Raw genomic sequence first — 12937 nt, 5'->3', positions numbered from 1 at the left:
ATAGATGTAGAGTAGTAAGATAGACGGAGTGTTGTAGGGAATAGATGGAGATTAGTAAGATAGACGGAGTGTTGTAGGGAATAGATGGAGATTAGTAAGATAGACGGAGTGTTGTAGGGAATAGATGGAGAGTAGTAAGATAGACGGAGTGTTGTAGGGAATAGATGGAGATTAGTAAGATAGACGAAGTGTTGTAGGGGATAGATGGAGATTAGTAAGATAGACGGAGTGTTGTAGGGAATACATGGAGATTAGTAAGATAGACGGAGTGTTGTAGGGAATAGATGGAGATTAGTAAGATAGACGGAGTGTTGTAGGGAATAGATGGAGATTAGTAAGATAGACGGAGTGTTGTAGAGAATAGATGGAGATTAAAAGATAGACGGAGAGTTGTAGGGAATAGATGGAGATTAGTAAGATAGACGGAGTGCTGTAGGGAATAGATGGAGATTAAAAGATAGACGGAGTGTTGTAGGGAATAGATGTAGAGTAGTAAGATAGACGGAGTGTTGTAGGGAATAGATGGAGATTAGTAAGATAGACGGATTGTTGTAGGGAATAGATGGAGATTAGTAAGATAGACGGAGTGTTGTAGGGGATAGATGGAGATTAGTAAGATAGACGGAGTGTTGTAGGGAATAGATGGAGAGTAGTAAGATAGACGGATTGTTGTAGGGGATAGATGGAGATTAGTAAGATAGATGGAGTGTTGTAGGGAATAGATGGAGATTAGTAAGATAGACGGAGTGTTGTAGGGAATAGATGGAGATTAGTAAGATAGACGGAGTGTTGTAGGGAATAGATGTAGAGTAGTAAGATAGACGGAGTGTTGTAGGGAATAGATGTAGAGTAGTAAGATAGACGGAGTGTTGTAGGGAATAGATGGAGATTAGTAAGATAGACGGAGTGTTGTAGGGAATAGATGGAGATTAGTAAGATAGACGGAGTGTTGTAGGGAATAGATGGAGATTAGTAAGATAGACGGAGTGTTGTAGGGAATAGATGGAGATTAGTAAGATAGACGAAGTGTTGTAGGGGATAGATGGAGATTAGTAAGATAGACGGAGTGTTGTAGGGAATACATGGAGATTAGTAAGATAGACGGAGTGTTGTAGGGAATAGATGGAGATTAGTAAGATAGACGGAGTGTTGTAGGGAATAGATGGAGATTAGTAAGATAGACGAAGTGTTGTAGGGGATAGATGGAGATTAGTAAGATAGACGGAGTGTTGTAGGGAATAGATGGAGATTAGTAAGATAGACGGGGTTTTGTAGGGAATAGATGGAGATTAGTAAGATAGACGGAGTGTTGTAGGGAATAGATGTAGAGTAGTAAGATAAACGGAGTGTTGTAGGGAATAGATGGAGATTAGTAAGATAGACGGAGTGTTGTAGGGGATAGATGGAGATTAGTAAGATAGATGGAGTGCTGTAGGGAATAGATGGAGATTAAAAGATAGACGGAGTGTTGTAGGGAATAGATGTAGAGTAGTAAGATAGACGGAGTGTTGTAGGGAATAGATGGAGATTAGTAAGATAGACGGAGTGTTGTAGGGAATAGATGGAGATTAGTAAGATAGACGGAGTGTTGTAGGGGATAGATGGAGATTAGTAAGATAGACGGAGTGTTGTAGGGAATAGATGGAGAGTAGTAAGATAGACGGATTGTTGTAGGGGATAGATGGAGATTAGTAAGATAGATGGAGTGTTGTAGGGAATAGATGGAGATTAGTAAGATAGACGGAGTGTTGTAGGGAATAGATGGAGATTAGTAAGATAGACGGAGTGTTGTAGGGAATAGATGTAGAGTAGTAAGATAGACGGAGTGTTGTAGGGAATAGATGTAGAGTAGTAAGATAGACGGAGTGTTGTAGGGAATAGATGGAGATTAGTAAGATAGACGGAGTGTTGTAGGGAATAGATGGAGATTAGTAAGATAGACGGAGTGTTGTAGGGAATAGATGGAGATTAGTAAGATAGACGGAGTGTTGTAGGGAATAGATGGAGATTAGTAAGATAGACGAAGTGTTGTAGGGGATAGATGGAGATTAGTAAGATAGACGGAGTGTTGTAGGGAATAGATGGAGATTAGTAAGATAGACGGGGTTTTGTAGGGAATAGATGGAGATTAGTAAGATAGACGGAGTGTTGTAGGGAATAGATGTAGAGTAGTAAGATAAACGGAGTGTTGTAGGGAATAGATGGAGATTAGTAAGATAGACGGAGTGTTGTAGGGGATAGATGGAGATTAGTAAGATAGATGGAGTGCTGTAGGGAATAGATGGAGATTAAAAGATAGACGGAGTGTTGTAGGGAATAGATGTAGAGTAGTAAGATAGACGGAGTGTTGTAGGGAATAGATGGAGATTAGTAAGATAGACGGAGTGTTGTAGGGAATAGATGGAGATTAGTAAGATAGACGGAGTGTTGTAGGGGATAGATGGAGATTAGTAAGATAGACGGAGTGTTGTAGGGAATAGATGGAGAGTAGTAAGATAGACGGATTGTTGTAGGGGATAGATGGAGATTAGTAAGATAGATGGAGTGTTGTAGGGAATAGATGGAGATTAGTAAGATAGACGGAGTGTTGTAGGGAATAGATGGAGATTAGTAAGATAGACGGAGTGTTGTAGGGAATAGATGTAGAGTAGTAAGATAGACGGAGTGTTGTAGGGAATAGATGTAGAGTAGTAAGATAGACGGAGTGTTGTAGGGAATAGATGGAGATTAGTAAGATAGACGGAGTGTTGTAGGGAATAGATGGAGATTAGTAAGATAGACGGAGTGTTGTAGGGGATAGATGGAGATTAGTAAGATAGATGGAGTGTTGTAGGGAATAGATGGAGATTAGTAAGATAGACGGGGTTTTGTAGGGAATAGATGGAGATTAGTAAGATAGACGGAGTGTTGTAGGGAATAGATGGAGAGTAGTAAGATAAACGGAGTGTTGTAGGGAATAGATGGAGATTAGTAAGATAGACGGAGTGTTGTAGGGGATAGATGGAGATTAGTAAGATAGATGGAGTGTTGTAGGGGATAGATGGAGATTAGTAAGATAGACGGATTGTTGTAGGGGATAGATGGAGATTAGTAAGATAGATGGAGTGTTGTAGGGAATAGATGGAGATTAGTAAGATAGACGGAGTGTTGTAGGGAATAGATGTAGAGTAGTAAGATAGACGGAGTGTTGTAGGGAATAGATGTAGAGTAGTAAGATAGACGGAGTGTTGTAGGGAATAGATGGAGATTAGTAAGATAGACGGAGTGTTGTAGGGAATAGATGGAGATTAGTAAGATAGACGGAGTGTTGTAGGGAATAGATGGAGATTAGTAAGATAGACGGAGTGTTGTAGGGGATAGATGGAGATTAGTAAGATAGATGGAGTGTTGTAGGGAATAGATGGAGATTAGTAAGATAGACGGGGTTTTGTAGGGAATAGATGGAGATTAGTAAGATAGACGGAGTGTTGTAGGGAATAGATGGAGAGTAGTAAGATAGACGGAGTGTTGTAGGGAATAGATGGAGAGTAGTAAGATAGACGGATTGTTGTAGGGGATAGATGGAGATTAGTAAGATAGATGGAGTGTTGTAGGGAATAGATGGAGATTAGTAAGATAGACGGAGTGTTGTAGGGAATAGATGTAGAGTAGTAAGATAGACGGAGTGTTGTAGGGAATAGATGTAGAGTAGTAAGATAGACGGAGTGTTGTAGGGAATAGATGGAGATTAGTAAGATAGACGGAGTGTTGTAGGGAATAGATGGAGATTAGTAAGATAGACGGAGTGTTGTAGGGAATAGATGGAGATTAGTAGGATAGACGGAGTGTTGTAGGGAATAGATGGAGATTAGTAAGATAGACGGAGTGTTGTAGGGGATAGATGGAGATTAGTAAGATAGATGGAGTGTTGTAGGGAATAGATGGAGATTAGTAAGATAGACGGAGTGTTGTAGGGAATAGATGGAGAGTAGTAAGATAGACGGAGTGTTGTAGGGAATAGATGGAGATTAGTAAGATAGATTGAGTGTTGTGGGGAATAGATGGAGATTAGTAAGATAGACGGAGTGTTGTAGGGAATAGATGGAGAGTAGTAAGATAGACGGTGTGTTGTAGGGAATAGATGGAGAGTAGTTTCGGATAGACGGAGTGTTGTAGGGGATAGATGGAATGTCTTAGGAGATAGATGGAGTGTTGTAGGGAATAGATGGAGATTAGTAAGATAGACGGAGTGTTGTAGGGAATAGATGGAGATTAGTAAGATAGACGGAGTGTTGTAGGGAATAGATGGAGATTAGTAAGATAGACGAAGTGTTGTAGGGGATAGATGGAGATTAGTAAGATAGACGGAGTGTTGTAGGGAATAGATGGAGATTAGTAAGATAGACGGGGTTTTGTAGGGAATAGATGGAGATTAGTAAGATAGACGGAGTGTTGTAGGGAATAGATGTAGAGTAGTAAGATAAACGGAGTGTTGTAGGGAATAGATGGAGATTAGTAAGATAGACGGAGTGTTGTAGGGGATAGATGGAGATTAGTAAGATAGATGGAGTGCTGTAGGGAATAGATGGAGATTAAAAGATAGACGGAGTGTTGTAGGGAATAGATGGAGAGTAGTAAGATAGACGGAGTGTTGTAGGGAATAGATGGAGATTAGAAAGATAGACGGAGTGTTGTAGGGAATAGATGGAGATTAGTAAGATAGACGGAGTGTTGTAGGGGATAGATGGAGATTAGTAAGATAGACGGAGTGTTGTAGGGAATAGATGGAGAGTAGTAAGATAGACGGATTGTTGTAGGGGATAGATGGAGATTAGTAAGATAGATGGAGTGTTGTAGGGAATAGATGGAGATTAGTAAGATAGACGGAGTGTTGTAGGGAATAGATGGAGATTAGTAAGATAGACGGAGTGTTGTAGGGAATAGATGTAGAGTAGTAAGATAGACGGAGTGTTGTAGGGAATAGATGTAGAGTAGTAAGATAGACGGAGTGTTGTAGGGAATAGATGGAGATTAGTAAGATAGACGGAGTGTTGTAGGGAATAGATGGAGATTAGTAAGATAGACGGAGTGTTGTAGGGGATAGATGGAGATTAGTAAGATAGATGGAGTGTTGTAGGGAATAGATGGAGATTAGTAAGATAGACGGGGTTTTGTAGGGAATAGATGGAGATTAGTAAGATAGACGGAGTGTTGTAGGGAATAGATGGAGAGTAGTAAGATAAACGGAGTGTTGTAGGGAATAGATGGAGATTAGTAAGATAGACGGAGTGTTGTAGGGGATAGATGGAGATTAGTAAGATAGATGGAGTGTTGTAGGGAATAGATGGAGATTAGTAAGATAGACGGGGTTTTGTAGGGAATAGATGGAGATTAGTAAGATAGACGGAGTGTTGTAGGGAATAGATGGAGAGTAGTAAGATAGACGGAGTGTTGTAGGGAATAGATGGAGAGAAGTAAGATAGACGGATTGTTGTAGGGGATAGATGGAGATTAGTAAGATAGATGGAGTGTTGTAGGGAATAGATGGAGATTAGTAAGATAGACGGAGTGTTGTAGGGAATAGATGTAGAGTAGTAAGATAGACGGAGTGTTGTAGGGAATAGATGTAGAGTAGTAAGATAGACGGAGTGTTGTAGGGAATAGATGGAGATTAGTAAGATAGACGGAGTGTTGTAGGGAATAGATGGAGATTAGTAAGATAGACGGAGTGTTGTAGGGAATAGATGGAGATTAGTAAGATAGACGGAGTGTTGTAGGGAATAGATGGAGATTAGTAAGATAGACGGAGTGTTGTAGGGGATAGATGGAGATTAGTAAGATAGATGGAGTGTTGTAGGGAATAGATGGAGATTAGTAAGATAGACGGAGTGTTGTAGGGAATAGATGGAGAGTAGTAAGATAGACGGAGAGTTGTAGGGAATAGATGGAGATTAGTAAGATAGATTGAGTGTTGTGGGGAATAGATGGAGATTAGTAAGATAGACGGAGTGTTGTAGGGAATAGATGGAGAGTAGTAAGATAGACGGAGTGTTGTAGGGAATAGATGGAGAGTAGTTTCGGATAGACGGAGTGTTGTAGGGGATAGATGGAATGTCTTAGGAGATAGATGGAGTGTTGTAGGGAATAGATGGAGAGTAGTAAGATAGACGAAGTGTTGTAGGGAATAGATGGAGAGTAGTAAGATAGACGGAGTGTTGTAGGGGACAGATGGAGATTAGTAAGATAGACGGAGTGTTGTAGGGAATAGATGGAGAGTAGTAAGATAGACGGATTGCTGTAGGGGATAGATGGAGATTAGTAAGATAGATGGAGTGTTGTAGGGAATAGATGGAGATTAGTAAGATAGACGGAGTGTTGTAGGGAATAGATGGAGATTAGTAAGATAGACGGAGTGTTGTAGGGAATAGATGTAGAGTAGTAAGATAGACGGAGTGTTGTAGGGAATAGATGTAGAGTAGTAAGATAGACGGAGTGTTGTAGGGAATAGATGGAGAGTAGTTTCGGATAGACGGAGTGTTGTAGGGAATAGATGGAGATTAGTAAGATAGACGGAGTGTTGTAGGGAATAGATGGAGATTAGTAAGATAGACGGATTGTTGTAGGGAATAGATGGAGATTAGTAAGATAGACGGAGTGTTGTAGGGAATAGATGGAGATTAGTAAGATAGACGGAGTGTTGTAGGGAATAGATGGAGATTAGTAAGATAGACGGAGTGTTGTAGGGAATAGATGGAGATTAGTAAGATAGACGGAGTGTTGTAGGGAATAGATGGAGATTAGTAAGATAGACGGAGTGTTGTAGGGAATAGATGGAGAGTAGTAAGATAGACGAAGTGTTGTAGGGAATAGATGGAGAGTAGTTTCGGATAGACGGAGTGTTGTAGGGAATAGATGGAGAGTAGTAAGATAGACGGAGTGTTGTAGGGAATAGATGGAGAGTAGTAAGATAAACGGAGTGTTGTAGGGGATAGATGGAGAGTAGTTTCGGATAGACGGAGTGTTGTAGGGGATAGGTGGAATGTCTTAGGAGATAGATGGAGTGTTGTAGGGAATAGATGGAGAGTAGTAAGATAGACGAAGTGTTGTAGGGAATAGATGGAGAGTAGTAAGATAGACGGAGTGTTGTAGGGAATAGATGGAGAGTAGTTTCGGATAGACGGAGTGTTGTAGGGAATAGATGGAGAGTAGTAAGATAGACGGAGTGTTGTAGGGAATAGATGGAGAGTAGTAAGATAAACGGAGTGTTGTAGGGGATAGATGGAGAGTAGTTTCGGATAGACGGAGTGTTGTAGGGGATAGATGGAGAGTAGTTTCGGATAGACGGAGTGTCGTAGGGGATAGATGGAGAGTAGTTTCGGATAGAAGGACAATTGTAGGGGATAGATGGAGAGTAGTTTCGGATAGAGGGAGTGTTGTAGGGGATAGATGGAGAGTAGTTTCGGATAGACGGAGTGTTGTAGGGGATAGATGGAGAGTAGTTTCGGATAGACGGAGTGTTGTAGGGGATAGATGGAGAGTAGTTTCGGAGAGACGGAGTGTTGTAGGGGATAGATGGAATGTCTTAGGAGATAGATGGAAAGTAGTTAGATGGGGTGTCGTAGGGGATAGATGGAGAGTAGAAGGGGATAGATAGAGCGTCGCAGGGGATAGATAAGGCGTCGTAGGTGATATATAGTGCATCGTAGGGGATAGATTGAGAGTAGTAGGACAGATGGGGTGCCGTAGTGGATAGGAGAGTAGAAGGGGATAGATGGAGCGTCGTAAGGGATAGATTGAGAGTAGTAGGATAGATGGGTTACCCTAGTGGATAGATAGAGAGTAGAAGGACAGATGGGGTGTTGTAGGGAATATATGGAGAGTAGAAGGGGATAGATGGAGCGTCGTAAGGGATAGATGGAGAGTAGAAGGGATAGATGGAGCGTCTAGAGAGTAGAAGGGGGTAGATGGAGCTTCAAATACCAACACATGCATGTTCATCTGCTTATAAAGAAAAAGATAGAGAGAAGTAGGACAAATGGGTGTCATAGGGGATAGATTGAGAGTAGAAGGGGATAGGTAGAGAGTAGAAGGGGATAGATAGAGCGTCGTAGGGGATAGATGGAGAGTAGAATGGATAGATGGAGCGTTGTAGGGGATAAATGGAGAGTTGTAGGGGATAGCTAGAGCGTTGTAGGGTATAGATAGAGAGTAGTGGGACAAATTGGGTGTCGTAGGGAATATTTGGGGAGTAGAAGGGGATAGATGGAGCGTCGTAGGGAATAGATGGAGTGTCGAATGGGATAGATGGAGCGTCGCAGGGGAGATCGTTCGTAGGTGATAGATGGAGAGTAGTAGGACAGATGGGGTGTCGTAGGGGATAGATTGAGAGTAGAAGGGGATAGATGGAGAGTAGAAGGGGATAGATGGAGCGTCGTGGTCGTGATGAAACTCCTTCCAATACCAACCCATGTTCATCTGCTTATAAAGAAAAAAAAGAAAACTGTGAGTGTTGCAACATTTATTACCTCGGCACCTATCCGATAAGGATGTTGTTAACATGCGGGTTGTTCCCTGGAAAAAAGGAGTATTGAAAAGCACGTTACATGCAAGTTAGGGTCCGTAAAATATATAGTGAGTGAGTGAGTTGGGTTTAACGCCTCTTTTAACAGTATTCCAGTCATATCACGGCGTGTCAGCTTAATGTGGGAGGAAAGCCCGAAATGGAACATGTATAGGACACATGTCACCAATATGCATTGAGGTGTACATTCGATGCTGTCAGTTTGCTATTTATTACCATTTATGTATCAATATAGTGAATGTTATAGTTATGTTCGTCAGATTTGTCACTTCATGTCCACTACGTGTTACCTTCGTACATGTTCATTAAGGTAATGAAAGTCTTGGTATGAAGGATGAACACATTCACATTCCTGGCAGGTAGAATACATCATTGTGCACCGTTCTGCGTTGTTAACTGGGTATATATAGTGGATAATACATATTGTGTGCGGTATTGAGAACTGGATTTCAGATAATAATGAAGCTTTAAATCTAATTCCTTTTGCCAGCCAAACCGTTAGTACTTTAATGTTGCCTGTCTTTAACTGTTGCATGGACATTAGCCAAACCCTAAGATAAAGAATACTGCATCGTCATTGAGAAACATTTAGTAATATGATTAATGCATTGACGTTCATAAATAACCATACACCGTTTGGATGGTGCGTATTTATTGGGAATATTATACTCACACACGTTTTTTTTTTTAATTTGACACACAGTGGTTGTTTTGCTATCAGGTGCTCATTAAAACACTTTTGTTTAACCGTAAATGAGAACGTTTTAACGACGTTTGCGTTACTCAACGTTTACAGTTTGGGGGTGAAAGTGCAATGGCATAGGCACAAGCCATGGGAGAACAAAATTGATCATTGTTAAGGGCCATTTGAATGGCGTACGCCACATGGACGACATCTGATGTCTTCAATGCGCCGCCGCTGCCACGCCTGTATCAACGCCAATGGTTGTCACACCTAATATTGATTGTTAATTGAGTTGTAACACCACCCCTCTTTTAGGACGTGTCGCTCTGTTGTTATGATCAGAAAAATAAATAAAATATTATGTTGTTATTTTCAATTACATAACATGTTCACCGCCGTATACGGAGCACAGTTACTTTTTCCCGTTAGTATGTATGATACTGCTGTGATCTCGCGTTCTCGTGTTCTCGCGTTTTAGACGCTGTCCGTGCGCATGCGTAATATCATATGGTCAAGGCCCATGCGCACGTTAGTAGTCCTTTGGTCATGCTTCTTTCATGCTCTTCATTCTCCAAGTAGCATTTAGCAAACTTATGACTTGAGCTTGAAAACGCTATGTAATTTACATACACAAAGTCTGAGTCATCTCCAGTTGTTACAGTTTCCTATGTACTTTATAATAAAACCCTCAACATGCTCAATATAATTTAACAAAAGAAATTGTGTATATGAATGTCCAATGATGGTGAAAACATTAATGTGTCCGAAAGCTGGAAACATAACTATCACCGTCAGTGAGTGAGTGAATAATATTGCTTAAAGCCGCATCAGCAGTATTGCAGTTATTCGCGGCTACACTGTCAGTTACAGAAATAATCACAAGCCAGTGAGTTTCTCAATGAGGCAATTTTATACACGGCTAGAATATTCATGCCTTACATTATTCTAATGCCCTCAAATTCCTAGAAATAGAAGTATCGTTAATATGAGTGTTCCTACTTTCTTTACCTGATAAAATACTCCGTACACGTAGCCCTACTGAACACACATGATGCATGTGAATCGCATCCGTCGACAGCAATTGTACACATATACATATACATGACCAAGTAGGTCGATAAGAACAAAATATAACGTTAAAAATAAAATGCCTCCTGTCTCCCATGTTTTTAAAAAATCAATCAAACTGTAACTATTATTTTATTGCGGCCTTAACATCCAAATGACAGGCATGCTTATACTGGAAAAGTACCCCCAATATCCAGCCTGGGGGACCGGCATGGCTCTAAATAAGTGAGTGAGTTTGGCTTAACACTGCTTTGAACAGTATTTATATTTCAGTTATATCCCGGCTTGTCGGTTTAAAGGGGCACTAATCTTCTTCTCGGCTGTCTAACACTGCAAGCTGGGGCTCACTATCTGCCGATTTGCTCGCTGACGCAACTGAGCGTGACAAGAGACTGGACTACCGTGTTCAAGAACACTGATTGGTTACCTGTAATCTCTGAATTTCAGACAAAGGGCGCATGTTAATTAATTTCTTCAGCCTAAACAAACGGACAAAAAGATTGATGGAAGCTCATCGGATGTCGTTATTTGGAAAAAAACCCAGATGGTTATAAACTGAGGGCCAAAGAAACGTTACCAAAATTAACTGATCTGCCACTTTGAAACAAAGATGCAAACCTGTTCAAAAACAGTAAAGAACACATTTCACGAATACATCCTTCATGTTCTCTGTCGTTCTTTGCATGTGCTTTGCGGATTTTGGGAAATATTGGTGCTTTTCAGCAATTTTTAAAAACATTCTTTCCCAAATTATCGTGCAATTTCCGGGTATAAATAACGCACGGATCTGTTCCCTATCAATGGTTGCGATGATTAACACCAACCCACATGCCAAGACAGGCCGCTGTCCAGAGGGAGAGAGCCATAGGTATGCTGCAGATGGGAGCGACACAGAGAGCGGTTGCCATTAACATGAACTGCTCCAAGATGACCATTACCAGACTGGTCGCACGTCTCCGACAGACTGGCAGGACCGCAGACAGACCACGGAGTGGCAGACCAAAGGTCACGACCCCGCAGGATGACCGCTTTTTACGGGTACTTCATCTGAGGAACAGATTTCTTACTGTGACGTCATTAGCTGCCAACAGCTTAGGACATCCGGTCAGCAGACAAACAGTGACCAGACGACTACGACATTATGGTCTCCGGGCTTATCGCCCTTTCAAGGGCATGACCATGACCCGTCAACATCGACGTGCCAGATTGACGTGGTGCAGGCAAACTCAGCGATGGCAACAAAGGTAATGGCGGCGAGTGCTGTTTAGTGACGAGAGCAGGTTCCAACTCTTCAAACCTGATGGGCGGACGCGAGTTTATCGACGACGTTGTGAACATACGGCTCCTTGTTGTGTCCAGGAGGTGGAACCTTACGGGGGCGGAAGTGTGATGGTCTGGGGCGGCATTTGCGGGGACGAGAAGACGGAACTTGTCATCATCGAAGGCAATCTGACAGCACAACGCTACATTGACATCTTACGGCCAGTGGTTCTTCCTTTCATCCAGCGTCAACAACGGACGGTGTTCCAACAAGATAACGCCACACCCCATAAACCCCGTATTACTAGAGACTTCCTCAACGCCAACAACGTGACTGTCCTGCCGTGGCCAGCTCGATCACCAGATCTGTCACCCTCAGAACATCTCTGGGGCCAGCTTGGGCGTCGTCTTCGGAAACGTCAACATCCTCCCTTCACGAGACAAGCGTTGATCGTTGCCCTCCGTGAGGAATGGAATCGGATACCTGCAGTCGATGTGAGGACGCTTGTCCATTCAGTTCGACGCCGCATTCTAAGATGCATTGCCGCTCACGGAGGTCATATCCCGTGTTGAACGGTCTGGGCCGTCGTCACCTTCAAGTTGTAACCAATGTTGTTGATCGAATACTGGACGAATGACCCCTTGTCAAAAAAATGTCCCTGTTGGAGGTCAAGGACTTTGTTGTTGAATTAGTAAATTCGCATTTTACTGTTCTGAATGATGAATTTCTACAATACAATTGTTATTGCTGCTTCAATTTGTGTTGGTCATATTCTATCTTAGAAATATCGTTGGTAACGTTTCTTTTGGCAGTCAGTTTATTTTTATCGTTAAAAAAATGGTATCCAAGCAGTGAAAGCATTTTCGGATTTTTGATTGCGCGGATAATACGATTGCTATATATCTCTTGTTGTCATCCACGTTTTCTGGCATGACCCTACACCTGTGTCTTTGTTGCCATTCACTAGAAGCTCAGTTATGAACCTATTACAGGTATAGTTAGTGGTAGCACTACTCACATTACCTGACAACGGTTCCCATTTGGCATGTCTTGTGTCTTGTGGGGTAATTATTTCATCTGAATCCAGGTTTGAAGTGAGGTGAAATGTATGTTATATTCACGTCGCAGCCCAGCAAGAGGAGTGATCAGTTCATTTACTTTTTTGTAAACGGATCATTCCTCGCCATAAAAAGTTTCACAGAAAATACGTTCATTGATTAATCACTGTTATCTTGCACAGTGAATTTGTAAGTGTTTACATGTGTAGGTTTACTAAAGCAGACGGAATACACTCATATCATGGCGTGAAGTGCCGATGTAAAAACAACATACTTGGTTCAAAGGATTAGCCGATAATACGTTT

Source organism: Haliotis rufescens, unplaced genomic scaffold, assembly GCF_023055435.1.
Source record: "Haliotis rufescens isolate VD_foot unplaced genomic scaffold, xgHalRufe1.0.p SCAF_8, whole genome shotgun sequence".
NCBI lineage: Eukaryota > Metazoa > Mollusca > Gastropoda > Lepetellida > Haliotidae > Haliotis > Haliotis rufescens.
This window is presented reverse-complemented; position numbering follows the sequence as displayed.